The 25,462-nt window shown below is 39.5% G+C and overlaps 40 non-coding genes across 40 annotated transcripts; all 40 read right to left on the bottom strand.

The window, feature by feature from the left end:
* Positions 1 to 65: 65 nt before the first annotated feature.
* On the bottom strand, positions 66 to 137 carry trnac-gca (transfer RNA cysteine (anticodon GCA)). The gene has a single exon. It is a non-coding gene; the product is annotated as a tRNA-Cys (tRNA).
* Positions 138 to 565: 428 nt separating this feature from the next.
* trnac-gca (transfer RNA cysteine (anticodon GCA)) lies at positions 566 to 637 on the bottom strand. The gene has a single exon. It is a non-coding gene; the product is annotated as a tRNA-Cys (tRNA).
* A 307-nt stretch (positions 638 to 944) lies between these two features.
* Positions 945 to 1,016, bottom strand: trnac-gca (transfer RNA cysteine (anticodon GCA)). The gene has a single exon. It is a non-coding gene; the product is annotated as a tRNA-Cys (tRNA).
* A 414-nt stretch (positions 1,017 to 1,430) lies between these two features.
* trnac-gca (transfer RNA cysteine (anticodon GCA)) lies at positions 1,431 to 1,502 on the bottom strand. Its single transcript has one exon. It is a non-coding gene; the product is annotated as a tRNA-Cys (tRNA).
* Positions 1,503 to 3,276: 1,774 nt separating this feature from the next.
* On the bottom strand, positions 3,277 to 3,348 carry trnac-gca (transfer RNA cysteine (anticodon GCA)). Its single transcript has one exon. It is a non-coding gene; the product is annotated as a tRNA-Cys (tRNA).
* A 133-nt stretch (positions 3,349 to 3,481) lies between these two features.
* Positions 3,482 to 3,553, bottom strand: trnac-gca (transfer RNA cysteine (anticodon GCA)). The gene has a single exon. It is a non-coding gene; the product is annotated as a tRNA-Cys (tRNA).
* Positions 3,554 to 3,967: 414 nt separating this feature from the next.
* trnac-gca (transfer RNA cysteine (anticodon GCA)) lies at positions 3,968 to 4,039 on the bottom strand. The gene has a single exon. It is a non-coding gene; the product is annotated as a tRNA-Cys (tRNA).
* Positions 4,040 to 4,346: 307 nt separating this feature from the next.
* On the bottom strand, positions 4,347 to 4,418 carry trnac-gca (transfer RNA cysteine (anticodon GCA)). The gene has a single exon. It is a non-coding gene; the product is annotated as a tRNA-Cys (tRNA).
* Positions 4,419 to 4,552: 134 nt separating this feature from the next.
* On the bottom strand, positions 4,553 to 4,624 carry trnac-gca (transfer RNA cysteine (anticodon GCA)). Its single transcript has one exon. It is a non-coding gene; the product is annotated as a tRNA-Cys (tRNA).
* A 727-nt stretch (positions 4,625 to 5,351) lies between these two features.
* Positions 5,352 to 5,423, bottom strand: trnac-gca (transfer RNA cysteine (anticodon GCA)). The gene has a single exon. It is a non-coding gene; the product is annotated as a tRNA-Cys (tRNA).
* A 132-nt stretch (positions 5,424 to 5,555) lies between these two features.
* trnac-gca (transfer RNA cysteine (anticodon GCA)) lies at positions 5,556 to 5,627 on the bottom strand. The gene has a single exon. It is a non-coding gene; the product is annotated as a tRNA-Cys (tRNA).
* A 7,374-nt stretch (positions 5,628 to 13,001) lies between these two features.
* Positions 13,002 to 13,073, bottom strand: trnac-gca (transfer RNA cysteine (anticodon GCA)). Its single transcript has one exon. It is a non-coding gene; the product is annotated as a tRNA-Cys (tRNA).
* Positions 13,074 to 13,315: 242 nt separating this feature from the next.
* Positions 13,316 to 13,387, bottom strand: trnac-gca (transfer RNA cysteine (anticodon GCA)). Its single transcript has one exon. It is a non-coding gene; the product is annotated as a tRNA-Cys (tRNA).
* Positions 13,388 to 13,629: 242 nt separating this feature from the next.
* trnac-gca (transfer RNA cysteine (anticodon GCA)) lies at positions 13,630 to 13,701 on the bottom strand. The gene has a single exon. It is a non-coding gene; the product is annotated as a tRNA-Cys (tRNA).
* Positions 13,702 to 13,801: 100 nt separating this feature from the next.
* On the bottom strand, positions 13,802 to 13,873 carry trnac-gca (transfer RNA cysteine (anticodon GCA)). Its single transcript has one exon. It is a non-coding gene; the product is annotated as a tRNA-Cys (tRNA).
* Positions 13,874 to 14,008: 135 nt separating this feature from the next.
* Positions 14,009 to 14,080, bottom strand: trnac-gca (transfer RNA cysteine (anticodon GCA)). The gene has a single exon. It is a non-coding gene; the product is annotated as a tRNA-Cys (tRNA).
* Positions 14,081 to 14,210: 130 nt separating this feature from the next.
* Positions 14,211 to 14,282, bottom strand: trnac-gca (transfer RNA cysteine (anticodon GCA)). Its single transcript has one exon. It is a non-coding gene; the product is annotated as a tRNA-Cys (tRNA).
* Positions 14,283 to 16,840: 2,558 nt separating this feature from the next.
* Positions 16,841 to 16,912, bottom strand: trnac-gca (transfer RNA cysteine (anticodon GCA)). The gene has a single exon. It is a non-coding gene; the product is annotated as a tRNA-Cys (tRNA).
* Positions 16,913 to 17,527: 615 nt separating this feature from the next.
* Positions 17,528 to 17,599, bottom strand: trnac-gca (transfer RNA cysteine (anticodon GCA)). The gene has a single exon. It is a non-coding gene; the product is annotated as a tRNA-Cys (tRNA).
* Positions 17,600 to 17,733: 134 nt separating this feature from the next.
* trnac-gca (transfer RNA cysteine (anticodon GCA)) lies at positions 17,734 to 17,805 on the bottom strand. The gene has a single exon. It is a non-coding gene; the product is annotated as a tRNA-Cys (tRNA).
* Positions 17,806 to 17,905: 100 nt separating this feature from the next.
* trnac-gca (transfer RNA cysteine (anticodon GCA)) lies at positions 17,906 to 17,977 on the bottom strand. The gene has a single exon. It is a non-coding gene; the product is annotated as a tRNA-Cys (tRNA).
* A 133-nt stretch (positions 17,978 to 18,110) lies between these two features.
* Positions 18,111 to 18,182, bottom strand: trnac-gca (transfer RNA cysteine (anticodon GCA)). Its single transcript has one exon. It is a non-coding gene; the product is annotated as a tRNA-Cys (tRNA).
* Positions 18,183 to 18,313: 131 nt separating this feature from the next.
* trnac-gca (transfer RNA cysteine (anticodon GCA)) lies at positions 18,314 to 18,385 on the bottom strand. The gene has a single exon. It is a non-coding gene; the product is annotated as a tRNA-Cys (tRNA).
* Positions 18,386 to 18,627: 242 nt separating this feature from the next.
* trnac-gca (transfer RNA cysteine (anticodon GCA)) lies at positions 18,628 to 18,699 on the bottom strand. The gene has a single exon. It is a non-coding gene; the product is annotated as a tRNA-Cys (tRNA).
* Positions 18,700 to 18,799: 100 nt separating this feature from the next.
* On the bottom strand, positions 18,800 to 18,871 carry trnac-gca (transfer RNA cysteine (anticodon GCA)). Its single transcript has one exon. It is a non-coding gene; the product is annotated as a tRNA-Cys (tRNA).
* A 920-nt stretch (positions 18,872 to 19,791) lies between these two features.
* Positions 19,792 to 19,863, bottom strand: trnac-gca (transfer RNA cysteine (anticodon GCA)). The gene has a single exon. It is a non-coding gene; the product is annotated as a tRNA-Cys (tRNA).
* A 492-nt stretch (positions 19,864 to 20,355) lies between these two features.
* Positions 20,356 to 20,427, bottom strand: trnac-gca (transfer RNA cysteine (anticodon GCA)). Its single transcript has one exon. It is a non-coding gene; the product is annotated as a tRNA-Cys (tRNA).
* A 134-nt stretch (positions 20,428 to 20,561) lies between these two features.
* trnac-gca (transfer RNA cysteine (anticodon GCA)) lies at positions 20,562 to 20,633 on the bottom strand. The gene has a single exon. It is a non-coding gene; the product is annotated as a tRNA-Cys (tRNA).
* A 413-nt stretch (positions 20,634 to 21,046) lies between these two features.
* Positions 21,047 to 21,118, bottom strand: trnac-gca (transfer RNA cysteine (anticodon GCA)). Its single transcript has one exon. It is a non-coding gene; the product is annotated as a tRNA-Cys (tRNA).
* A 134-nt stretch (positions 21,119 to 21,252) lies between these two features.
* Positions 21,253 to 21,324, bottom strand: trnac-gca (transfer RNA cysteine (anticodon GCA)). The gene has a single exon. It is a non-coding gene; the product is annotated as a tRNA-Cys (tRNA).
* Positions 21,325 to 21,360: 36 nt separating this feature from the next.
* trnac-gca (transfer RNA cysteine (anticodon GCA)) lies at positions 21,361 to 21,432 on the bottom strand. Its single transcript has one exon. It is a non-coding gene; the product is annotated as a tRNA-Cys (tRNA).
* Positions 21,433 to 21,563: 131 nt separating this feature from the next.
* On the bottom strand, positions 21,564 to 21,635 carry trnac-gca (transfer RNA cysteine (anticodon GCA)). The gene has a single exon. It is a non-coding gene; the product is annotated as a tRNA-Cys (tRNA).
* A 720-nt stretch (positions 21,636 to 22,355) lies between these two features.
* Positions 22,356 to 22,427, bottom strand: trnac-gca (transfer RNA cysteine (anticodon GCA)). Its single transcript has one exon. It is a non-coding gene; the product is annotated as a tRNA-Cys (tRNA).
* Positions 22,428 to 22,731: 304 nt separating this feature from the next.
* Positions 22,732 to 22,803, bottom strand: trnac-gca (transfer RNA cysteine (anticodon GCA)). Its single transcript has one exon. It is a non-coding gene; the product is annotated as a tRNA-Cys (tRNA).
* Positions 22,804 to 22,935: 132 nt separating this feature from the next.
* trnac-gca (transfer RNA cysteine (anticodon GCA)) lies at positions 22,936 to 23,007 on the bottom strand. The gene has a single exon. It is a non-coding gene; the product is annotated as a tRNA-Cys (tRNA).
* A 329-nt stretch (positions 23,008 to 23,336) lies between these two features.
* On the bottom strand, positions 23,337 to 23,408 carry trnac-gca (transfer RNA cysteine (anticodon GCA)). The gene has a single exon. It is a non-coding gene; the product is annotated as a tRNA-Cys (tRNA).
* Positions 23,409 to 24,244: 836 nt separating this feature from the next.
* trnac-gca (transfer RNA cysteine (anticodon GCA)) lies at positions 24,245 to 24,316 on the bottom strand. The gene has a single exon. It is a non-coding gene; the product is annotated as a tRNA-Cys (tRNA).
* Positions 24,317 to 24,448: 132 nt separating this feature from the next.
* trnac-gca (transfer RNA cysteine (anticodon GCA)) lies at positions 24,449 to 24,520 on the bottom strand. Its single transcript has one exon. It is a non-coding gene; the product is annotated as a tRNA-Cys (tRNA).
* A 598-nt stretch (positions 24,521 to 25,118) lies between these two features.
* trnac-gca (transfer RNA cysteine (anticodon GCA)) lies at positions 25,119 to 25,190 on the bottom strand. The gene has a single exon. It is a non-coding gene; the product is annotated as a tRNA-Cys (tRNA).
* Positions 25,191 to 25,324: 134 nt separating this feature from the next.
* trnac-gca (transfer RNA cysteine (anticodon GCA)) lies at positions 25,325 to 25,396 on the bottom strand. Its single transcript has one exon. It is a non-coding gene; the product is annotated as a tRNA-Cys (tRNA).
* Between the last annotated feature and the right edge of the window lie 66 nt (positions 25,397 to 25,462).

Genomic DNA, 25,462 nt, shown 5'->3' with positions numbered 1-25,462 from the left:
ACAAATGACATATGTCTGGTTTGTTTGAAAGTAGGCTAGAATAAAAGTACCAGAGAACATGTCAAAGGGGGCATCCGGATTTGAACCGGAGACCTCTTGATCTGCAGTCAAATGCTCTACCCCTGAGCTATACCCCCTTTCTGGAAAGCCACTTACATAAATAATTAAATAAATCTTTGAATGAAACACAATTTAGATATGTATGGCTTGTCTGAAAGTAGGCTAGTATAAAAGTACCAGAGAACATGTCAAAGGGGGCATCCGGATTTGAACGGAGACCTCTTGATCTGCAGTCAAATGCTCTACCATTGAGCTATACCCCCTTTCTTTTAGTATAAAAGTACCAGAGAACATTTCAAAGGGGGCATCCGGATTTGAACCGGAGACCTCTTGATCTGCAGTCAAATGCTCTACCAGTGAGCTATACCCCCTTTCTTGAAAACCATTTAAATAAATAAAAAAAAAATCTTTGTTTTAAACAAGCCTGACATATCGCAAGCACAATAGAGATATGTCTGTTTTGTCTGAAAGTAGGCTAATATGAAAGTACCAGAGAACATGTCAAAGGGGGCATCCGGATTTGAGCCGGAGACCTCTTGATCTGCAGTCAAATGCTCTACCACTGAGCTATACCCCCTTTCTGGAAAACCATATCTCGAAACACAATTTAGATATTTCTGTCTTGTCGAAAAGTAGGCTAGTATAAATGCACCACAGAACAGATTAGGTCAGGCTAAAGGGGGCATCCGGATTTGAACCGGAGACCTCTTTATCTGCAGTCAAATGCTCTACCACTGAGCTATACCCCCTTTCTTGAAAACCATTTAAATACATTTAAAAAAAAATCTTTGTTTTAAACAAGCCTAACATATCGCAAGCACAATGGAGATATGTCTGGCTTATCTGAAAGTAGGCTAGTATGAAAGTACCAGAGAACATGTCAAAGGGGGCATCCGGATTTGAACCGGAGACCTCTTGATCTGCAGTCAAATGCTCTACCACTGAGCTATACCCCCTTTCTTTTAGTATAAAAGTACCAGAGAACATTTCAAAGGGGGCATCCGGATTTGAACCGGAGACCTCTTGATCTGCAGTCAAATGCTCTACCAGTGAGCTATACCCCCTTTCTTGAAAACCATTTAAATAAATAAATAAAAAATCTTTGTTTTAAACAAGCCTGACATATCGCAAGCACAATGGAGATATGTCTGGCTTGTCTGAAAGTAGGCTAGTATGAAAGTACCAGAGAACATGTCAAAGGGGGCATCCGGATTTGAGCCGGAGACCTCTTGATCTGCAGTCAAATGCTCTACCACTGAGCTATACACCCTTTCTGAAAAACCACATCTCGAAACACAATTTAGATATTTCTGTCTTGTCGAAAAGTAGGCTAGTATAAATGCACCACAGAACAGATTAGGTCAGGCTAAAGGGGGCATCCGGATTTGAACCGGAGACCTCTTGATCTGCAGTCAAATGCTCTACCACTGAGCTATACCCCCTTCCTTTTAAACTATTTAAATAAATTATAAAATCTTTGTTTTAAACATGCCTGACATATAGCAAGCAGAAATGACATATATCTGGTTTGTCTGAAAGTAGGCTAGTATAAAAGCAGCAGAGAACATGTCAAAGGGGGAATCTGGATTTGAACCAGAGACCTCTTGATCTGCAGTCAAATGCTCTACCACTGAGCTATACCTGCTTTCTTGAAAACCATTTAAATAAATAAAATAAAAATCTTTGTTTTAAACAAGCCTGACATATCGCAAGCACAAGTGAGATATGTCTGGCTTGTCTGAATGTAGGCTAGTACAAAAGTACCAGAAAACATGGCAAAAGGGGCATCAGGATTTGAACCATAGACCTCTTGATCTGCAGTCAAATGTTCTACCCCTGAGCTATACCCCCTTTCTGGAAAGTTACTTACATAAATAATTAAATAAATCTTTGAATGAAACACAATTTAGATATGTATGGCTTGTCTGAAAGTAGGCTAGTATAAAAGTACCAGAGAACATGTCAAAGGGGGCATCCGGATTTGAACGGAGACCTCTTGATCTGCAGTCAAATGCTCTACCACTGAGCTATACCCCCTTTCTCGAAAATCCTATCTCGAAAGACAAGTGAGATATGTCTGGCTTGTCTGAAAGTAGGCTGGTATAAATGAACCACAGAACAGATTTGTTCAAGCGGAGGGGGGCATCCGGATTTGAACCGGAGACCTCTTGATCTGCAGTCAAATGCTCTACCACTGAGCTATACCCACTTTCTGGAAAACCATTTAAATAAAAATAAAAATACCTTTGTTTTAAACAAGCCTGACATATCGCAAGCACAATTAAGATATGTCTGGCTTGTCTGAAAGTAGGCTAGTATAAAAGTACCAGAGAACATGTCAAAGGGGGCATCGGGATTTGAATCGGAGACCTCTTGATCTGCAGTCAAATGCTCTACCACTGAGCTATACCCCCTTCCTTTTAAACTATTTAAATAAATTATAAAATCTTTGTTTTAAACAAGCCTGACATATAGCAAGCACAAATGACATATGTCTGGTTTGTCTGAAAGTAGGCTAGTATAAAAGCAGCAGAGAACATGTCAAAGGGGGCATCCGGATTTGAACGGAGACCTCTTGATCTGCAGTCAAATGCTCTACCCCTGAGCTATACCCCCTTTCTGCAAAGCCACTTACATAAATAATTAAATAAATCTTTGAATGAAACACAATTTAGATATGTATGGCTTGTCTGAAAGTAGGCTAGTATAAAAGTACCAGAGAACATGTCAAAGGGGGCATCCGGATTTGAACGGAGACCTCTTGATCTGCAGTCAAATGCTCTACCACTGAGCTATACCCCCTTTCTTTTAGTATAAAAGTACCAGAGAACATGTCAAAGGGGGCATCCGGATTTGAACCGGAGACCTCTTGATCTGCAGTCAAATGCTCTACCAGTGAGCTATACCCCCTTTCTTGAAAACCATTTAAATAAATAAATAAAAAATCTTTGTTTTAAACAAGCCTGACATATCGCAAGCACAATAGAGATATGTCTGTTTTGTCTGAAAGTAGGCTAGCATGAAAGTACCAGAGAACATGTCAAAGGCGGCATCCGGATTTGAGCCGGAGACCTCTTGATCTGCAGTCAAATGCTCTACCACTGAGCTATACCCCCTTTCTGGAAAATCATATCTCGAAACACAATTTAGATATTTCTGTCTTGTCGAAAAGTAGGCTAGTATAAATGCACCACAGAACAGATTAGGTCAGGCTAAAGGGAGAATCCGGATTTGAACCGGAGATCTCTTGATCTGCAGTCAAATGCTCTACCACTGAGCTATACCCCCTTTCTTGAAAACCATTTAAATACATTTAAAAAAATCTTTGTTTTAAACAAGCCTAACATATCGCAAGCACAATGGAGATATGTCTGGCTTGTCTGAAAGTAGGCTAGTATAAAAGTACCAGAGAACATGTCAAAGGGGGCATCCGGATTTGAACTGGAGACCTCTTGATCTGCAGTCAAATGCTCTACCACTGAGCTATACCCCCTTTCTTTTAGGATAAAAGTACCAGAGAACATTTCAAAGGGGGCATCCGGATTTGAACCGGAGACCTCTTGATCTGCAGTCAAATGCTCTACCAGTGAGCTATACCCCCTTTCTTGAAAACCATTTAAATAAATAAATAAAAAATCTTTGTTTTAAACAAGCCTGACATATCGCAAGCAAAATGGAGATATGTCTGGCTTGTCTGAAAGTAGGCTAGTATGAAAGTACCAGAGAACATGTCAAAGGGGGCATCCGGATTTGAGCCGGAGACTTCTTCATCTGCAGTCAAATGCTCTACCACTGAGCTATACCCCCTTTCTGAAAAACCATATCTCGAAGCACAATTTAGATATTTCTGTCTTGTCGAAAAGTAGGCTAGTATAAATGCACCACAGAACAGATTAGGTCAGGCTAAAGGGGGCATCCGGATTTGAACCGGAGACCTCTTGATCTGCAGTCAAATGCTCTACCACTGAGCTATACCCCCTTTCTGGAAAACCATTTAAATACATTTAAAAAAAATCTTTGTTTTAAACAAGCCTAACATATCGCAAGCACAATGGAGATATGTCTGGCTTGTCTGAAAGTAGGCTAGTATAAAAGTACCAGAGAACATGTCAAAGGGGGCATCCAGATTTGAACTGGAGACCTCTTGATCTGCAGTCAAATGCTCTACCACTGAGCTATACCGCATTTCTGGACAAATCCTATCTCGAAAGACAAGTGAGATATGTCTGGCTTGTCTGAAAGTAGGCTGGTATAAATGAACCACAGAACAGATTTGTTCAAGCTGAAGGGGGCATCCGGATTTGAACCGGAGACATCTTGATCTGCAGTCAAATGCTCTACCACTGAGCTATACCCCCTTTCTGGAAAACCATTTAGATAAATTAAAAAAAAACCTTTGTTTTAAACAAGCCTGACATATCGCAAGCACAATTAAGATATGTCTGGCTTGTCTGAAAGTAGGCTAGTATAAAAGTACCAGAGAACATGTCAAAGGGGGCATCCGGATTTGAACCGGAGACCTCTTGATCTGCAGTCAAATGCTCTACCACTGAGCTATACCCCCTTCCTTTTAAACTATTTAAATAAATTATAAAATCTTTGTTTTAAACATGCCTGACATATAGCAAGCAGAAATGACATATGTCTGGTTTGTCTGAAAGTAGGCTAGTATAAAAGCAGCAGAGAACATGTCAAAGGGGGAATCTGGATTTGAACCAGAGACCTCTTGATCTGCAGTCAAATGCTCTACCACTGAGCTATACCCGCTTTCTTGAAAACCATTTAAATAAATAAAAGAAAAATCTTTGTTTTAAACAAGCCTGACATATCGCAAGCACAAGTGAGATATGTCTGGCTTGTCTGAATGTAGGCTAGTACAAAAGTACCAGAAAACATGGCAAAAGGGGCATCAGGATTTGAACCAGAGACCTCTTGATCTGCAGTCAAATGCTCTACCCCTGAGCTATACCCCCTTTCTGGAAAGTTGCTTACATAAATAATTAAATAAATCTTTGAATGAAACACAATTTAGATATGTATGGCTTGTCTGAAAGTAGGCTAGTATAAAAGTACCAGAGAACATGTCAAAGGGGGCATCCGGATTTGAACGGAGACCTCTTGATCTGCAGTCAAATGCTCTACCACTGAGCTATACCCCCTTTCTTGAAAACTATTTAAATAAATTTAAAAAATATTTGTTTTAAACAAGCCTGACATATAGAAAGCACAAATGACATATGTCTGGTTTGTCTGAAAGTAGGCTAGTATAAAATTACCAGAGAACATGTCAAAGGGGGCATCCGGATTTGAACCGGGGACCTCTTGATCTGCAGTCAAATGCTCTACCACTGAGCTATACCGCCTTTCTTGAAAACTAGTTAAATAAATTAAAAAAATCTTTGTTATCAACAAGCCTGACATATAGCAAGCACAAATGACATATGTCTGGTTTGTTTGAAAGTAGGCTAGAATAAAAGTACCAGAGAACATGTCAAAGGGGGCATCCGGATTTGAACCGGAGACCTCTTGATCTGCAGTCAAATGCTCTACCCCTGAGCTATACCCCCTTTCTGGAAAGCCACTTACATAAATAATTAAATAAATCTTTGAATGAAACACAATTTAGATATGTATGGCTTGTCTGAAAGTAGGCTAGTATAAAAGTACCAGAGAACATGTCAAAGGGGGCATCCGGATTTGAACGGAGACCTCTTGATCTGCAGTCAAATGCTCTACCATTGAGCTATACCCCCTTTCTTTTAGTATAAAAGTACCAGAGAACATTTCAAAGGGGGCATCCGGATTTGAACCGGAGACCTCTTGATCTGCAGTCAAATGCTCTACCAGTGAGCTATACCCCCTTTCTTGAAAACCATTTAAATAAATAAAAAAAAAATCTTTGTTTTAAACAAGCCTGACATATCGCAAGCACAATGGAGATATGTCTGGCTTGTCTGAAAGTAGGCTAGTATGAATGTACCAGAGAACATGTCAAAGGCGGCATCCGGATTTGAGCCGGAGACCTCTTGATCTGCAGTCAAATGCTCTACCACTGAGCTATACCCCCTTTCTGAAAAACCATATCTCGAAACAAAATTTAGATATTTCTGTCTTGTCGAAAAGTAGGCTAGTATAAATGCACCACAGAACAGATCAGGCTAAAGGGGGCATCCGGATTTGAACCGGAGACCTCTTGATCTGCAGTCAAATGCTCTACCAGAGGCTGGGAGGGATGAGAGTTCAGGAGTAACACAAGACCTCACGAGACCTGGTGCGAGATCTAAGATGGCGGCTCCCGTCTGCTAGATTGTAAACAATTCCAGCTGAAATACCTACATTCTGTTTTATTTATTTTTTCTCTCGGTTTCCTCCCCTTCCATACTTCTTTCATTTCGTCTTTTTTTTCTCTCCTTCCCGTTTCCGGATTATAATATTATACAACCTGGATCATCTCGAAGAATACATCGACGCGCACTACAACACATTCTGCTGCACCATGAACAGGGACAAACCGGATCACAACAAGAAAAGTAAAGGTAATCTCACTCCAAACTCCAAGAGACCTCGTCCCGAATCACCTTTCAGCCCAAGTGCAACACCATCCACATCACCCAAACCGACGTGCTGCACTGAGGTAAGCGACATTTTGCTCTCAATCGAAAATAAACTCACCGGACTTGATACCAGGATTGCACTTATAGAAGTCATACACAAGGAACTCCAGGAATTGCGACACAGCTTAGAATTCAGCCAAGAACAGATAGACACTCTCACTAAAGAAAATAACTTTTTAAAGGACTCCGTTCAAGCACTTACCATTCAACTCACTTCCGTTGTCGCCGAAAATAAAACCATCAAAGAAAACATTTTGGACTTGCAATCGCGCAGCATGAGGGACAACTTAGTTTTTACAGGCATCCCGGAACAAACTCCAGACGACCCCGAAAAATCAGTCAAGGACTTCATAATAAAACAACTCAAATTACCAGCGGAAACAGTCCAGAGCATCACCTTTCACCGTGTCCACCGTATCAGATCCAAAAACATCAACAACAGACCACGAGCGATCATCGCAAAATTCGAACACTATAAACACAAAGAGCTGGTTCAGAAGCAAGGCAGACAACTCAAAGGAACAAACTATGGACTCAATGAACAATACCCAAAGGACATTCTCGAATGCCGGAAACAACTCTTCCCAATCCGAAAACAGAAAATGAATGAAGGAAAAAAGGCAGTCATTACAGTGGACAAATTATACATAGATGGACAATTATATCGCGATAAGGACATTACTCCCTGGCTTTTCTGACACTTCACTTACATTCCTAAGTCAATAAATCATAAACTGAAATTAACACACTCACTTCTTTCTCTCTTTTTTTTCTTTAAACCTTAGATGTTGTTATATTTTTGCACCTAGGTCTTGTGTCCCCCTTCCCATGTCCCACCATATGTTGGTATTTAATGGTTTCTATTTTGTTGTTGCTGTTCTGCTGTGTATATTCTGTCAGTTGTTTTTGTATTTATGTTATTCTGCTAACAACATTGCACACACACATATACACTACTACACACAGTCGAATATATACACTCACATGAATACATATAAAGTACTAACAGGCCCACACATTACCGGTAATATACATTTCTGTCTATTTTTCACTAAAACATGTCATCTATCACTTTTGTAACCTGGAATGTTCGTGGACTTGGTTCTCAGACAAAGAAGGTCAAAGTTTTTAATCATTTAAATAAACTACAAGCTGACATATGTCTCCTGCAAGAAACACACCTATCAGAATCAGATTATAAAAATATTAAATCATCAAATTATAGTCATTTATTCTCAGCTCACTACAACACAAAACAAAGAGGAGTATGCATTCTAATAAATAAAAAAATCACTTTTGTTCATAATTCCACCATTACAGACTCTGAAGGACGTTTCGTTATCATAAACATCTCCATTAATAATAGCCCTGTCACAATTGGTAACTTATATGGCCCAAACACAGATGACCCAGCTTTTTTTCAGACTTTTTTTTCTTCAATTTCAAAATTTTCTAATTGTCCAGTCATAATTGCAGGTGATTTCAACACAGTTCTAGATTCAACAATGGATAAATGTAATAGTTTAGGCAATAAACGCATTTGGAAATCTGCAGAAACCATAAAACAGTTCATGAGTGATTTTGGTCTTGGCGATAGTTGGCGTCTACAGCATCCTAACAGTAAAGAATACTCATTCTACTCACCAGTACACCACTCATATTCCCGCATTGACTTCTTTCTTACCAGTAATTCTATCATATCAAACATTTCTGAATCAAAGATCCATCCAATAGTAATTAGTGATCATGCCCCGGTAACATTAAAGTGGAACACAACTAGTCGAAATAAACCTACTACCAGATGGCGATTTAACACATCTCTCCTGAAAGATCATGATTTTGACAGTTATTTCAAACGAGAGTGGGCATGCTTTCTAGAGATGAATGACTCCCCGGAAGTATCCCCATCTCTTCTGTGGGAAACGGGAAAAGCCGTACTAAGAGGGAAAATAATTTCATTCTCTGTTTACAAAAAAAGGAAGGAAAAGGACAAACAGGTAGAATTGGAACAAAAAATTAAACAACTAGAAGACATTAACATCAATAACCCAACAGAAGAAACTCAGGATTCATTAAGAAAATATAAACTCAAATTGAATGAATTAATCAATAAACATACACAATTCCTAATTCTTAGGCTAAGGCAAGAAAGCTTCCATCATAATAACAAATCTGGTAAATATCTGGCAAATCAAATCAAACAAAATAAAGAAAAAGCTACAATACCATTGATAAGAGACACAGCAGGGAATTCCACCAACTCACCAGAAGAAATAAATCAAATCTTTCACAATTTTTACAGTAAATTATATTCCTCCGATAAAGACCCAGATCAGAAAGAAATCAACTCATTTCTCAACAATATCAACTTGCCTCAACTCAGTAAAGATCATATAAATACTCTTGAAGCACCCTTATCAGAATATGAACTTTTGAATGCCCTTAAACTCATGCCAAACAATAAAGCACCAGGCCCTGATGGATTCCCTGCTGAGTTCTACAAACACTTTTGGTCAACTTTATCGCCACTCTTCATCCGTATGATAACTGAATCAAAACAAAAATCAAAACTCCCAGATAGTATAAACACTGCCACAATTTCACTCCTTCTTAAACCAAATAAAGATCCAACATTACCTTCAAGTTATCGCCCGATTTCCCTAATCAATGTAGACATTAAAATCATCACTAAAGCACTAGCGCATAGAATAGAAAAAGTCACACCATCTATAATCCATCCAGATCAAACCGGTTTCATCAAAGGTAGACTCTCATCCAGTAACACACGTAGACTATTTAACTTAATGCATTATTCATCAACTCAAAAAACCAAAACCATCATAGTTAGTCTCGATGCAGAAAAAGCTTTTGATAGGGTCAATTGGAAGTTCCTGTTTTCCACATTAGAGAGGTTTGGTTTTGGGGAGTCATTCATTAATTGGATCAAAATTCTATATACATCACCTTCAGCCACTGTCATCACTAATGGATTAACATCACGCACCTTCACACTACAACGGGGGACTAGACAAGGATGCCCACTCTCACCTTCATTATTTACCATTTTCATTGAGCCATTAGCAGCAGCTATCCGTCAAAACAGCTACATTAAAGGAATTCAAACAATAAACATGCACCACAAAATTAGTCTTTACGCTGATGATATATTGCTATATTTACAAGATCCTCCATCATCACTACAAGAAACGATTAAACTCATTGATTCATTCTCAAATATCTCTGAATACTCGATTAACTGGAGTAAATCTGCTATACTCTCATTACATTCCAACAGCTTGGATGTGACATCCCAGACACCACCTATTCCTTTGTGCACCAACTATATCACATACTTAGGCATTAATATTTCCCCTAGGCTGTCAGAGCTGTTTGGACTCAACTTTACACCATTACTGAAAACAATAAATGATGACCTGTACCGCTGGATGAATCTACCACTATCCATTATGGGCAGAATATCAGTAATCAAAATGACTATACTCCCTAAATTAAACTATTTATTTACAATGACTCCTGCACTACCCACCCTCACTTGGTTTAAATCACTAGACTCAATCGTCACTAAATTCTATTGGAAAAATAAGACCCCACAAATTAAATTGACTACTCTACAGAAACCAAAAACACAAGGAGGACTGGAAGCACCACATTTCTACCACTATTTTTTGGCCAATCAACTCCAAAATATATACAAATGGATTCATCCTAACCCATCAGAAAGCACATGGCTAGATGTTGAACAGTCAATTTGCAAAGACATTAACATTTCAGAACTACCTTTCCATACTCAGACAATCAAAAAGCATCACTGTTTTAAAACACCAACAATAGCCGCAGCTTTGACAGCCTGGTGGAAATTTCATCAAATCACAAACACTCCTCTTGCACCGTCTAAATACACTCCGATCTGGAATAACCCCGATTTTATAGTTAACAAGAAGCCACTCAACTTACGCACATGGGTAGATAAGGGCATCACACAACTTCAACACATCCTCCTTAATAATAACTGGGCACCATTTTCCCACTTAGTTCTGAAGTACGGCATTGGGAGTAATTGTTTTTTGGAATATTTACAAATCAAGTCATCTATTCAATCAAAAATCGACACTCAGACAATTAATCTAGATCTTCCTCCTCCAATCTTAGAGCTAATTAATATAACATCCCCCAAAAAACTACTCTCCAAAATATATAAAATAATATCCAAATCAGACAACACATTAAGCCTGCCCAATGCTAAATGGGAATCAGACTTATCCATTACTCCCAATGCCGCTTTCTGGTCACAAATTTGTAAAAATATTTACTTCATGACAAAAAACGCCAACTTACAACTTATACAGTATAAAGTTCTTCATAGATCCCACCTAACTGGACAGAAATTATTTAAAATGGGTTTTTCTTCAGAAACATGCTCACATTGCACACAAAACACCCCAGACACCTATTTACACGCTATTTGGCATTGCACCTCAGTTAAAACATTTTGGGAGAACGTTACTGACTCACTATCCAACCTTATGGGTTGTCACATCCCACTATCTCCCTCTCTCTGTATATTAGGTGACATATCCATAATCAGTTTAGACAGTACAAACAGTCAGTTACTCCTAGTGGCCCTAACTATCGCCAGGAAAACTATCCTCATGAACTGGAAATCAAGAAACACCACACACATTACAACTTGGAAAAATTTACTAATAGAGTACATCTCCATGGAAAACTTGTCTGCCTCTACTCAAAATGATACATCAGAATTACACCCTTCTTGGTCAGCTCTGTTTAACTTCCAACAGTCATGAATCCACTCACCTTCTTTGTCTGAAGCCACCCTTAATGATACACCATCAATAATGGGGGGAGCGGGGTCAGGAAGAGGTAGCAACACAGACTATTATTAAATAAATAAAATTTCTTATAAGATTATATTGGAATCTCTCTCTGTCTCTATCTCTCTCTCTCTCTATCTCTCTATCTCTATCTCCCTTTCTATTCTCTCTCTTTCTATTCTCTCTCTATCTCTCTCTCTCTCTCTCTCTGTCTCTCTCTCTCTCTCTATCTCTCTCTGCGCTTGTGGACCCTGGATGGTTGTGGCATACTAATCCCTGTCATGTGCGGGTCTGATTAGTCGTGGGTGGGGGTGAGGTGGGGCCGGGGGCCTTGGTCTGTCGCCCTCCAGCTGGTAGTTGTCGCGCTGTTTTAATGCTTTACATATTAGGTGAGGTGCACACACATTCATTTGGAGCATAAAACTAGTTTAAATCAGAAAAAAAAAAAAAAAAAGGCACATATATAGGGTAAATGTGCCGTGGACATGGCGGCCTGCATGGGCTTTGCACTGGGCAGGTTCCATGCTACACGCCATGTTTGTTTTAATGCATTATACACTAGTTGACAAACACATCAGACAACAACAACAACAAAAAACACAAAGATAGGGTCAGCGTGGCATCTATGGAACAGCTGGGGGATGGGCATGGATCTCGGGACCCTGGCAGCACCTCACCTTGATAGCCCATTGCATTACAACTCTGGCAGAGGTCTATCCTATGCCATGGCCATGAGGGGTATCAAAGCTTTATAATACCTTGTTATTAATAGCTGATCAATATTACCATTATTATAATTATTTTTATTGTTATTATTATTAAAATCATTGTTACCACTACTATTATTATCACTATTAATGACTTTATATATATCTACCATTATTATTATTATTATTACTATTACTACTATTGTTTTTATTTGTCCTCTTCCTGACCCCTTTAACCTTCCCCTCATTCCGGATGAAAAGAGTATATTTGTATATATGTTTGTCATTACTACTACTGATAATACTATTAATACTATTTGTCATTTCTAATTAATTGGATTTATCATTATTATTGTTATTATTATTAATATTGCCATTACTATTGCTGTTGTCACCTTATTTATACATATATTTTTTGGTTATGTCTGTTGTACTTCCCTACATGATTCTTTATTCATACATTAACACTCCCACACCAGTTACAAACACACACACACACACACACACACACACACATACATACACACGCACACATCGTACTGGCATGTTATGTTTTGTTGGCCCTTGTATTTGTATTTTGCATCTTACTTCTCTTTCGTAAATATTGTACTTGTCTGTTTGCATAATAAAAAAAAAAAAAAATGCTCTACCAGTGAGCTATACCCCATTTCTGGAAAATCCTATCTCGAAAGACAAGTGAGATATGTCTGGCTTGTCTGAAAGTAGGCTGGTATAAATGAACCACAGAACAGATTTGTTCAAGCTGAAGGGGGTATCCGGATTTGAACCGGAGACCTCTTGATCTGCAGTCAAATGCTCTACCACTGAGCTATACCCCCTTTCTGGAAAACCATTTAAATAAATAAATAAAAAAACCTTTGTTTTAAACAAGCCTGACATATCGCAAGCACAATTAAGATATGTCTGGCTTGTCTGAAAGTAGGCTAGTATAAAAGTACCAGAGAACATGTCAAAGGGGGCATCCGGATTTGAACGGAGACCTCTTGATCTGCAGTCAAATGCTCTACCACTGAGCTATACCCCTTTTCTTTTAGTATAAAAGTACCAGAGAACATGGCAAAGGGGGCATCCGGATTTGAACCGGAGACCTCTTGATCTGCAGTCAAATGCTCTACCCCTGAGCTATACCCCCTTTCTTTTAGTATAAAAGTACCAGAGAACATTTCAAAGGGGGCATCCGGATTTGAACCGGAGACCTCTTGATCTGCAGTCAAATGCTCTACCAGTGAGCTATACCCCCTTTCTTGAAAACCATTTAAATAAATTAAAAAAAAATCTTTGTTTTAAACAAGCCTGACATATCGCAAGATCAATGGAGATATGTCTGGCTTGTCTGAAAGTAGGCTAGTATGAAAGTACCAGGGAACATGTCAAAGGGGGCATCCGGATTTGAGCCGGAGACCTCTTGATCTGCAGTCAAATGCTCTACCACTGAGCTATACCCCCTTTCTGAAAAACCATATCTCGAAACACAATTTAGATATTTCTGTCTTGTCGAAAAGTAGGCTAGTATAAATGCACCACAGAACAGATTAGGTCAGGCTAAAGGGGGCATCCGGATTTGAACCGGAGACCTCTTGATCTGCAGTCAAATGCTCTACCACTGAGCTATACCCCCTTTCTGGAAAACCATTTAAATAAATTTTAAAAAAAACCTTTGTTTTAAACAAGCCTGACATATCGCATGCACAATTAAGATATGTCTGGCTTGTCTGAAAGTAGGCTAGTATAAAAGTACCAGAGAACATGTCAAAGGGGGCATCCGGATTTGAACCGGAGACCTCTTGATCTGCAGTCAAATGCTCTACCACTGAGCTATACCCCCTTCATTTAAACTATTTAAATAAATTATAAAATCTTTGTTTTAAACAAGCCTGACATATAGCAAGCAGAAATGACATATGTCTGGTTTGTCTGAAAGTAGGCTAGTATAAAAGCAGCAGAGAACATGTCAAAGGGGGCATCCGGATTTGAACCGGAGACCTCTTGATCTGCAGTCAAGTGCTCTACCACTGAGCTATACCCCCTTTCTTGAAAACCATTTAAATAAATAAAAAAAAATCTTCGTTTTAAACAAGCCTGACATATCGCAAGCACAAGTGAGATATGTCTGGCTTGTCTGAATGTAGGCTAGTACAAAAGTACCAGAAAACATGGCAAAGGGGGCATCCGGATTTGAACCGGAGACCTGTTGATCTGCAGTCAAATGCTCTACCCCTGAGCTATACCCCCTTTCTGGAAAGCCACTTACATAAATAATTAAATAAATCTTTGAATGAAACACAATTTAGATATGTATGGCTTGTCTGAAAGTAGGCTAGTATAAAAGTACCAGAGAACATGTCAAAGGGGGCATCCGGATTTGAACGGAGACCTCTTGATCTGCAGTCAAATGCTCTACCACTGAGCTATACCCCCTTTCTTGAAAACTATTTAAATAAATTTAAAAAATCTTTGTTTTAAACAAGCCTGACATATAGAAAGCACAAATGACATATGTCTGGTTTGTCTGAAAGTAGGCTAGTATAAAAGTACCAGAGAACATGTCAAAGGGGGCATCCGGATTTGAACCGGAGACCTCTTGATCTGCAGACCAATGCTCTACCCCTGAGCTATACCCCCTCTCTGGAAAGCTACCTAAATAAATAATTAAATAAATCTTTGAATGAAACACAATTTAGATATCTATGGCTTGTCTGAAAGTAGGCTGGAATAAATGAACCACATGACAGATTAGGTCAAGCTAAAGGGGGCATCTGGATTTGAACTGGAGACCTCTTGATCTGCAGTCAAATGCTCTACCACTGAGCTATAACCCCTTTCTTGAAAACTATTTAAATAAAATTAAAAAATATTTGTTTTAAACAAGCCTGACATACAGCAAGCACAAGTGAGATATGTCTGGCTTGTCTGAATGTAGGCTAGTACAAAAGTACCAGAAAACATGGCAAAGGGGGCATCCGGATTTGAACTGGAGACCTCTTGATCTGCAGTCAAATGCTCTACCCCTGAGCTATACCCCCTTTCTGGAAACCCACTTACATAAATAATTAAATAAATCTTTGAATGAAACACAATTTAGATATGTATGGCTTGTCTGAAAGTAGGCTGGTATAAAAGTACCAGAGAACATGTCAAAGGGGGCATCCGGATTTGAACGGAGACCTCTTGATCTGCAGTCAAATGCTCTACCACTGAGCTATACCCCCTTTCTTTTAGTATAAAAGTACCAGAGAACATGTCAAAGGGGGCATCCGGATTTGAACCGGAGACCTCTTGATCTGCAGTCAAATGCTCTACCAGTGAGCTATACCCCCTTTCTTGAAAACCATTTAAATAAATAAATAAAAAATCTTTGTTTTAAACAAGCCTGACATATCGCAAGCACAATAGAGATATGTCTGTTTTGTCTGAAAGTAGGCTAGTATGAAATTACCAGAGAACATGTCAAAGGCGGCATCCGGATTTGAGCCAGAGATCTCTTGATCTGCAGTCAAATGCTCTACCACTGAGCTATACCCCCTTTCTGTAAAACCATATCTCGAAACACAATTTAGATATTTCTGTCTTGTCGAAAAGTAGGCTAGTATAAATGCACCACAGAACAGATTAGGTCAGGCTAAAGGGGGCATCCGGATTTGAACCGGAGACCTCTTGATCTGCAGTCAAATGCTCTACCACTGAGCTCTACCCCCTTTCTTGAAAACCATTTAAATACATTTAAAAAAAATCTTTGTTTTAAACAAGCCTAACATATCGCAAGCACAATGGAGATATGTCTGGCTTGTCTGAAAGTAGGCTAGTATAAAAGTACCAGAGAACATGTCAAAGGGGGCATCCGGATTTGAACCAGAGACCTCTTGATCTGCAGTCAAATGCTCTACCAGTGAGCTATACCCCCTTTCTTGAAAACCATTTAAATAAATAAAAAAAAAATCTTTGTTTTAAACAAGCCTGACATATCGCAAGCACAATGGAGATATGTCTGGCTTGTCTGAAAGTAGGCTAGTATGAAAGTACCAGAGAACATGTCAAAGGGGGCATCCGGATTTGAGCCGGAGACCTCTTGATCTGCAGTCAAATGCTCTGCCACTGAGCTATACCCCCTTTCTGAAAAGCCATATCTCGAAACAAAATTTAGATATTTCTGTCTTGTTGAAAAGTAGGCTAGTATAAATGCACCACAGAACAGATTAGGTCAGGCTAAAGGGGGCATCCGGATTTGAACCGGAGACCTCTTGATCTGCAGTCAAATGCTCTACCAGTGAGCTATACCCCATTTCTGGAAAATCCTATCTCGAAAGACAAGTGAGATATGTCTGGCTTGTCTGAAAGTAGGCTGGTATAAATGAACCACAGAACAGATATGTTCAAGCTGAAGGGGGCAACCGGATTTGAACCGGAGACCTCTTGATCTGCATTCAAATGCTCTACCACTGAGCTATACCCCCTTTCTGGAAAACCATTTAAATAATTAAAAAAAAAACCTTTGTTTTAAACAAGCCTGACATATCGCAAGCACAATTAAGATATGTCTGGCTTGTCTGAAAGTAGGCTAGTATAAAAGTACCAGAGAACATGTCAAAGGGGGCATCCGGATTTGAACCGGAGACCTCTTGATCTGCAGTCAAATGCTCTACCACTGAGCTATACCCCCTTCCTTTTAAACTATTTAAATAAATTATAAAATCTTTGTTTTAAACAAGCCTGACATATAGCACGCAGAAATGACATGTCTGGTTTGTCTAAATGTAGGCTAGTACAAAAGTACCAGAAAACATGGCAAAGGGTGCATCCGGATTTGAACCGGAGACCTCTTGATCTGCAGTCAAATGCTCTACCCCTGAACTATACCCCCTTTCTTTTAGTATAAAAGTACCAGAGAACATTTCAAAGGGGGCATCCGGATTTGAACCGGAGACCTCTTGATCTGCAGTCAAATGCTCTACCAGTGAGCTATACCCCCTTTCTTGAAAACCATTTAAATAAATAAAAAAAAAATCTTTGTTTTAAACAAGCCTGACATATCGCAAGATCAATGGAGATATGTCTGGCTTGTCTGAAAGTAGGCTAGTATGAAAGTACCAGAGAACATGTCAAAGGGGGCATCAGGATTTGAGCCGGAGACCTCTTGATCTGCAGTCAAATGCTCTGCCACTGAGCTATACCCCCTTTCTGAAAAACCATATCTCGAAACACAATTTAGATATTTCTGTCTTGTTGAAAAGTAGGCTAGTATAAATGCACCACAGAACAGATTAGGTCAGGCTAAAGGGGGCATCCGGATTTGAACCGGAGACCTCTTGATCTGCAGTCAAATGCTCTACTACTGAGCTATACCCCCTTTCTTGAAAACCATTTAAATACATTTAAAAAAAATCTTTGTTTTAAACAAGCCTAACATATCGCAAGCACAATGGAGATATGTCTGGCTTGTCTGAAAGTAGGCAAGTATAAAAGTACCAGAGAACATATCAAAGGGGGCATCCGGATTTGAACCGGAGACCTCTTGATCTGCAGTCAAATGCTCTACCACTGAGCTATACCCCCTTTCTGGAAAATCCTATCTCGAAAGACAAGTGAGATATGTCTGGCTTGTCTGAAAGTAGGCTGGTATAAATGAACCACAGAACAGATTTGTTCAAGCTGAAGGGGGCATCCGGATTTGAACCGGAGACCTCTTGATCTGCAGTCAAATGCTCTACCACTGAGCTATACCCCCTTTCTGGAAAACCATTTAAATAAATTAAAAAAAACCTTTGTTTTAAACAAGCCTGACATATCACAAGCACAATTAAGATATGTCTGGCTTGTCTGAAAGTAGGCTAGTATAAAAGTACCAGAGAACATGTCAAGGGGGGCATCCGGATTTGAACCGGACACCTCTTGATCTGCAGTCAAATGCTCTACCACTGAGCTATACCCCCTTCCTTTTAAGCTATTTAAATAAATTATAAAATCTTTGTTTTAAACAAGCCTGACATATAGCAAGCACAAATGACATATGTCTGGTTTGTCTGAAAGTAGGCTAGTATAAAAGCAGCAGAGAACATGTCAAAGGGGGCATCCGGATTTGAACCGGAGACCTCTTGATCTGCAGTCAAATGCTCTACCACTGAGCTATACCCCCTTTCTTTTAGTATAAAAGTACCAGAGAACGTTTCAAAGGGGGCATCCGGATTTGAACCGGAGACCTCTTGATCTGCAGTCAAATGCTCTACCAGTGAGCTATACCCCCTTTCTTGAAAACCATTTAAATAAATAAAAAAAAAATCTTTGTTTTAAACAAGCCTGACATATCACAAGATCAATGGAGATATGTCTGGCTTGTCTGAAAGTAGGCTAGTATGAAAGTACCAGAGAACATGTCAAAGGGGGCATCCGGATTTGAGCCGGAGACCTCTTGATCTGCAGTCAAATGCTCTACCACTGAGCTATACCCCCTTTCTGAAAAACCATATCTCGAAACAAAATTTAGATATTTCTGTCTTGTCGAAAAGTAGGCTAGTATAAATGCACCACAGAACAGATTAGGTCAGGCTAAAGGGGGCATCCGGATTTGAACCGGAGACCTCTTGATCTGCAGTCAAATGCTCTACCACTGAGCTATACCCCCTTTCTTGAAAACCATTTAAATACATTTAAAAAAAATCTTTGTTTTAAACAAGCCTAACATATCGCAAGCACAATGGAGATATGTCTGGCTTGTCTGAAAGTAGGCTAGTATAAAAGTACCAGAGAACATGTCAAAGGGGGCATCCAGATTTGAACCGGAGACCTCTTGATCTGCAGTCAAATGCTCTACCACTGAGCTATACCCCGTTTCTGGAAAATCCTATCTCGAAAGACAAGTGAGATATGTCTGGCTTGTCTGAAAGTAGGCTGGTATAAATGAACCACAGAACAGATTTGTTCAAGCTGAAGGGGGCATCCGGATTTGAACCGGAGACCTCTTGATCTGCAGTCAAATGCTCTACCAGTGAGCTATACCCCCTTTCTTGAAAACCATTTAAATAAATAAATAAAAAATCTTTGTTTTAAACAAGCCTGACATATCGCAAGCACAATGGAGATATGTCTGGCTTGTCTGAAAGTAGGCTAGTAAGAAAGTACCAGAGAACATGTCAAAGGGGGCATCCGGATTTGAGCCGGAGACCTCTTGATCTGCAGTCAAATGCTCTACCACTGAGCTATACCACCTTTCTTGAAAACTATTTAAATAAATTTAAAAAATATTTGTTTTAAACAAGCCTGACATATAGAAAGCACAAATGACATATGTCTGGTTTGTCTGAAAGTAGGCTAGTATAAAAGTACCAGAGAACATGTCAAAGGGGGCATCCGGATTTGAACCGGGGACCTCTTTATCTGCAGTCAAATGGTCTACCACTGAGCTATACCCCCTTTCTTGAAAACTAGTTAAATAAATTTAAAAAATCTTTGTTATCAACAAGCCTGACATATAGCAAGCACAAATGACATATGTCTGGTTTGTTTGAAAGTAGGCTAGAATAAAAGTACCAGAGAACATGTCAAAGGGGGCATCCGGATTTGAACCGGAGACCTCTTGATCTGCAGTCAAATGCTCTACCCCTGAGCTATACCCCCTTTCTGGAAAGCCACTTACATAAATAATTAAATAAATCTTTGAATGAAACACAATTTAGATATGTATGGCTTGTCTGAAAGTAGGCTAGTATAAAAGTACCAGAGAACATGTCAAAGGGGGCATCCCGATTTGAACGGAGACCTCTTGATCTGCAGTCAAATGCTCTACCAGTGAGCTATACCCCCTTTCTTGAAAACCATTTAAATAAATAAATAAAAAATCTTTGTTTTAAACAAGCCTGACATATCGCAAGCACAATAGAGATATGTCTGTTTTGTCTGAAAGTAGGCTAGTATGAAAGTTCCAGAGAACATGTCAAAGGCGGCATCCGGATTTGAGCCGGAGACCTCTTGATCTGCAGTCAAATGCTCTACCACTGAGCTATACCCCCTTTCTGGAAAACCATATCTCGAAACACAATTTAGATATTTCTGTCTTGTCGAAAAGTAGGGTAGTATAAATGCACCACAGAACAGATTAGGTCAGGCTAAAGGGGGCATCCGGATTTGAACCGGAGACCTCTTGATCTGCAGTCAAATGCTCTACCACTGAGCTATACTCCCTTTCTTGAAAACCATTTAAATACATTTAAAAAAAATCTTTGTTTTAAACAAGCCTAACATATCGCAAGCACAATGGAGATATGTCTGGCTTGTCTGAAAGTAGGCTAGTATAAAAGTACCAGAGAACATGTCAAAGGGGGCATCCGGATTTGAACCGGAGACCTCTTGATCTGCAGTCAAATGCTCTACCACTGAGCTATACCCCCTTTCTTTTAGTATAAAAGTACCAGAGAACATTTCAAAGGGGGCATCCGGATTTGAACCGGAGACCTCTTGATCTGCAGTCAAATGCTCTACCAGTGAGCTATACCCCCTTTCTTGAAAACCATTTAAATAAATTTAAAAAAAATCTTTGTTTTAAACAAGCCTGACATATCGCAAGCACAATGGGGATATGTCTGGCTTGTCTGAAAGTAGGCTAGTATGAAAGTACCAGAGAACATGTCAAGGGGGCATCCGGATTTGAGCCGGAGACCTCTTGATGTGCAGTCAAATGCTCTACCACTGAGCTATACCCCCTTTCAGAAAAACCATATCTCGAAACACAATTTAGATATTTCTGTCTTGTCGAAAAGTAGGCTAGTATAAATGCACCACAGAACAGATTAGGTCAGGCTAAAGGGGGCATCCGGATTTGAACCGGAGACCTCTTGATCTGCAGTCAAATGCTCTACCACTGAGCTATACCCCCTTTCTTGAAAACCATTTAAATACATTTAAAAAAAATCTTTGTTTTAAACAAGCCTAACATATCGCAAGCACAATGGAGATATGTCTGGCTTGTCTGAAAGTAGGCAAGTATAAAAGTACCAGAGAACATGTCAAAGGGGGCATCCGGATTTGAACCGGAGACCTCTTGATCTGCAGTCAAATGCTCTACCATTGAGCTATACCCCCTTTCTTTTAGTACAAAAGTACCAGAGAACATGTCAAAGGGGGCATCCGGATTTGAACCGGAGACCTCTTGATCTGCAGTCAAATGCTCTACCACTGAGCTATACCCCCTTCCTTTTAAACTATTTAAATAAATTATAAAATCTTTGTTTTAAACAAGCCTGACATATAGCAAGGAGAAATGACATATGTCTGGTTTGTCTGAAAGTAGGCTAGTATAAAAGCAGCAGAGAACATGTCAAAGGGGGCATCCGGATTTGAACCGGAGACCTCTTGATCTGCAGTCAAATGCTCTACCACTGAGCTATACCCCCTTTCTTGAAAACCATTTAAATAAATAAAAAAAAATATTTGTTTTAAACAAGCCTGACATATCGCAAGCACAAGTGAGATATGTCTGGCTTGTCTGAATGTAGGCTAGTACAAAAGTACCAGAAAACATGGCAAAGGGGGCATCCGGATTTGAACCGGAGACCTGTTGATCTGCAGTCAAATGCTCTACCCCTGAGCTATACCCCCTTTCTGGAAAGCCACTTACATAAATAATTAAATAAATCTTTGAATGAAACACAATTTAGATATGTATGGCTTGTCTGAAAGTAGGCTAGTATAAAAGTACCAGAGAACATGTCAAAGGGGGCATCCGGATTTGAACGGAGACCTCTTGATCTGCAGTCAAATGCTCTACCACTGAGCTATACCCCCTTTCTGGAAAGCTACCTAAATAAATAATTAAATAAATCTTTGAATGAAACACAATTTAGATATCTATGGCTTGTCTGAAAGTAGGCTGGTATAAATGAACCACATGACAGATTAGGTCAAGCTAAAGGGGGCATCTGGATTAGAACTGGGGACCTCTTGATCTGCAGTCAAATGCTCTACCACTGAGCAATACCCCCTTTCTTGAAAACTAGTTAAATAAATTAAAAAAATATTTGTTATCAACAAGCCTGACATTTAGCAAGCACAAATGACATATGTCTGGTTTGTTTGAAAGTAGGCTAGAATAAAAGTACCAGAGAACATGTCAAAGGGGGCATCCGGATTTGAACCGGAGACCTCTTGATCTGCAGTCAAATGCTCTACCACTGAGCTATACCCCCTTTCTGGAAAACTTTTTAAATAAAATTAAAAAATCTTTGTTTTAAACAAGCCTGACATATCGCAAGCACAATAGAGATATGTCTGGCTTGTCTGAAAGTAGGCTAGTATAAAAGTACCAGAGAACATGTCAAAGGGGGAATCCAGATTTGAACCGGAGACCTCTTGATCTGCAGTCAAATGCTCTACCACTCAGCTATACCCCCTTTCTGGAAAATCCTATCTCGAAAGACAAGTGAGATATGTCTGGCTTGTCTGAAAGTAGGCTGGTATAAATGAACCACAGAACAGATTTGTTCAAGCTGAAGGGGGCATCCGGATTTGAACCGGAGACCTCTTGATCTGCAGTCAAATGCTCTACCACTGAGCTATACCCCCTTTCTTGAAAACTATTTAAATAAATTTAAAAAATCTTTGTTTTAAACAAGCCTGACATATAGAAAGCACAAATGACATATGTCTGGTTTGTCTGAAAGTAGGCTAGTATAAAAGTACCAGAGAACATGTCAAAGGGGGCATCCGGATTTGAACCGGAGACCTCTTGATCTGCAGTCAAATGCTCTACCCCTGAGCTATACCCCCTCTCTGGAAAGCTAACTAAATAAATAATTAAATAAATCTTTGAATGAAACACAATTTAGATGTCTATGGCTTGTCTGAAAGTAGGCTGGTATAAATGAACCACATGACAGATTAGGTCAAGCTAAAGGGGGCATCTGGATTAGAACCGGGGACCTCTTGATCTGCAGTCAAATGCTCTACCACTGAGCTATACCCCCTTTCTTGAAAACTAGTTAAATAAATTAAAAAAATCTTTGTTATCAACAAGCCTGACATTTAGCAAGCACAAATGACATATGTCTGGTTTGTTTGAAAGTAGGCTAGAATAAAAGTACCAGAGAACATGTCAAAGGGGGCATCCGGATTTGAACCGGAGACCTCTTGATCTGCAGTCAAATGCTCTACCACTGAGCTATACCCCCTTTCTTGAAAACTATTTAAATAAAATTAAAAAATCTTTGTTTTAAACAAGCCTGACATATAGCAAGCACAAGTGAGATATGTCTGGCTTGTCTGAATGTAGGCTAGTACAAAAGTACCAGAAAACATGGCAAAGGGGGCATCCGGATTTGAACTGGAGACCTCTTGATCTGAAGTCAAATGCTCTACCCCTCAGCTAAACCCCCTTTCTGGAAAGCCACTTACATAAATATTTAAATAAATCTTTGAATGAAACACAATTTAGATATGTATGGCTTGTCTGAAAGTAGGCTAGTATAAAAGTACCAGAGAACATGTCAAAGGGGGCATCCGGATTTCAACGGAGACCTCTTGATCTGCAGTCAAATGCTCTACCACTGAGCTATACCCCCTTTCTTTTAGTATAAAAGTACCAGAGAACATGTCAAAGGGGGCATCCGGATTTGAACCGGAGACCTCTTGATCTGCAGTCAAATGCTCTACCAGTGAGCTATACCCCCTTTCTTGAAAACCATTTAAATAAATAAAAAAAAAATCTTTGTTTTAAACAAGCCTGACATATCGCAAGCACAATGGAGATATGTCTGGCTTGTCTGAAAGTAGGCTAGTAAGAAAGTACCAGAGAACATGTCAAAGGGGGCATCCGGATTTGAGCCGGAGACCTCTTGAGCTGCAGTCAAATTCTCTACCACTGAGCTATACCCCCTTTCTTGAAAACTATTTAAATAAATTTTAAAAATATTTGTTTTAAACAAGCCTGACATATAGAAAGCACAAATGACATATGTCTGGTTTGTCTGAAAGTAGGCTAGTATAAAAGTACCAGAGAACATGTCAAAGGGGGCATCCGGATTTGAACCGGGGACCTCTTGATCTGCAGTCAAATGCTCTACCACTGAGCTATACCCCCTTTCTTGAAAACTAGTTAAATAAATTAAAAAAATCTTTGTTATCAACAAGCCTGACATTTAGCAAGCACAAATGACATATGTCTGGTTTGTTTGAAAGTAGGCTAGAATAAAAGTACCACAGAACATGTCAAAGGGGGCATCCGGATTTGAACCGGAGACCTCTTGATCTGCAGTCAAATGCTCTACCACTGAGCTATACCCCCTTTTTTGAAAACTATTTAAGAAAAATTAAAAAATCTTTGTTTTAAACAAGCCTGACATATAGCAAGCACAAGTGAGATATGTCTGGCTTGTCTGAATGTAGGCTAGTACAAAAGTACCAGAAAACATGGCAAAGGGGGCATCCGGATTTGAACTGGAGACCTCTTGATCTGCAGTCAAATGCTCTACCCCTGAGCTATACCCCCTTTCTAGAAAGCCACTTACATAAATAATTAAATAAATCTTTGAATGAAACACAATTTAGATATGTATGGCTTGTCTGAAAGTAGGCTAGTATAAAAGTACCAGAGAACATGTCAAAGGGGGCATCCGGATTTGAACGGAGACCTCTTGATCTGCAGTCAAATGCTCTACCACTGAGCTATACCCCCTTTCTTTTAGTATAAAAGTACCAGAGAACATGTCAAAGGCGGCATCCGGATTTGAGCCGGAGACCTCTTGATCTGCAGTCAAATGCTCTACCACTGAGCTATACCCCCTTTCTGGAAAACCATATCTCGAAACACAATTTAGATATTTCTGTCTTGTCGAAAAGTAGGCTAGTATAAATGCACCACAGAACAGATTAGGTCAGGCTAAAGGGGGCATCCGGATTTGAACCGGAGACCTCTTGATCTGCAGTCAAATGCTCTACCACTGAGCTATACCCCCTTTCTTGAAAACCATTTAAATACATTTAAAAAAAATCTTTGTTTTAAACAAGCCTAACATATCGCAAGCACAATGGAGATATGTCTGGCTTGTCTGAAAGTAGGCTAGTATAAAAGTACCAGAGAACATGTCAAAGGGGGCATCCGGATTTGAACCAGAGACCTCTTGATCTGCAGTCAAATGCTCTACCACTGAGCTATACCCCCTTTCTTTTAGTATAAAAGTACCAGAGAACATTTCAAAGGGGGCATCCGGATTTGAACCGGAGACCT

This window comes from Pseudorasbora parva, chromosome 22, assembly GCF_024679245.1.
Source record: "Pseudorasbora parva isolate DD20220531a chromosome 22, ASM2467924v1, whole genome shotgun sequence".
NCBI classification, from domain to species: Eukaryota; Metazoa; Chordata; class Actinopteri; order Cypriniformes; family Gobionidae; genus Pseudorasbora; species Pseudorasbora parva.
Note: the sequence above shows the minus strand (reverse complement) of the source record. Positions and strands in the feature narration are given on the sequence as shown.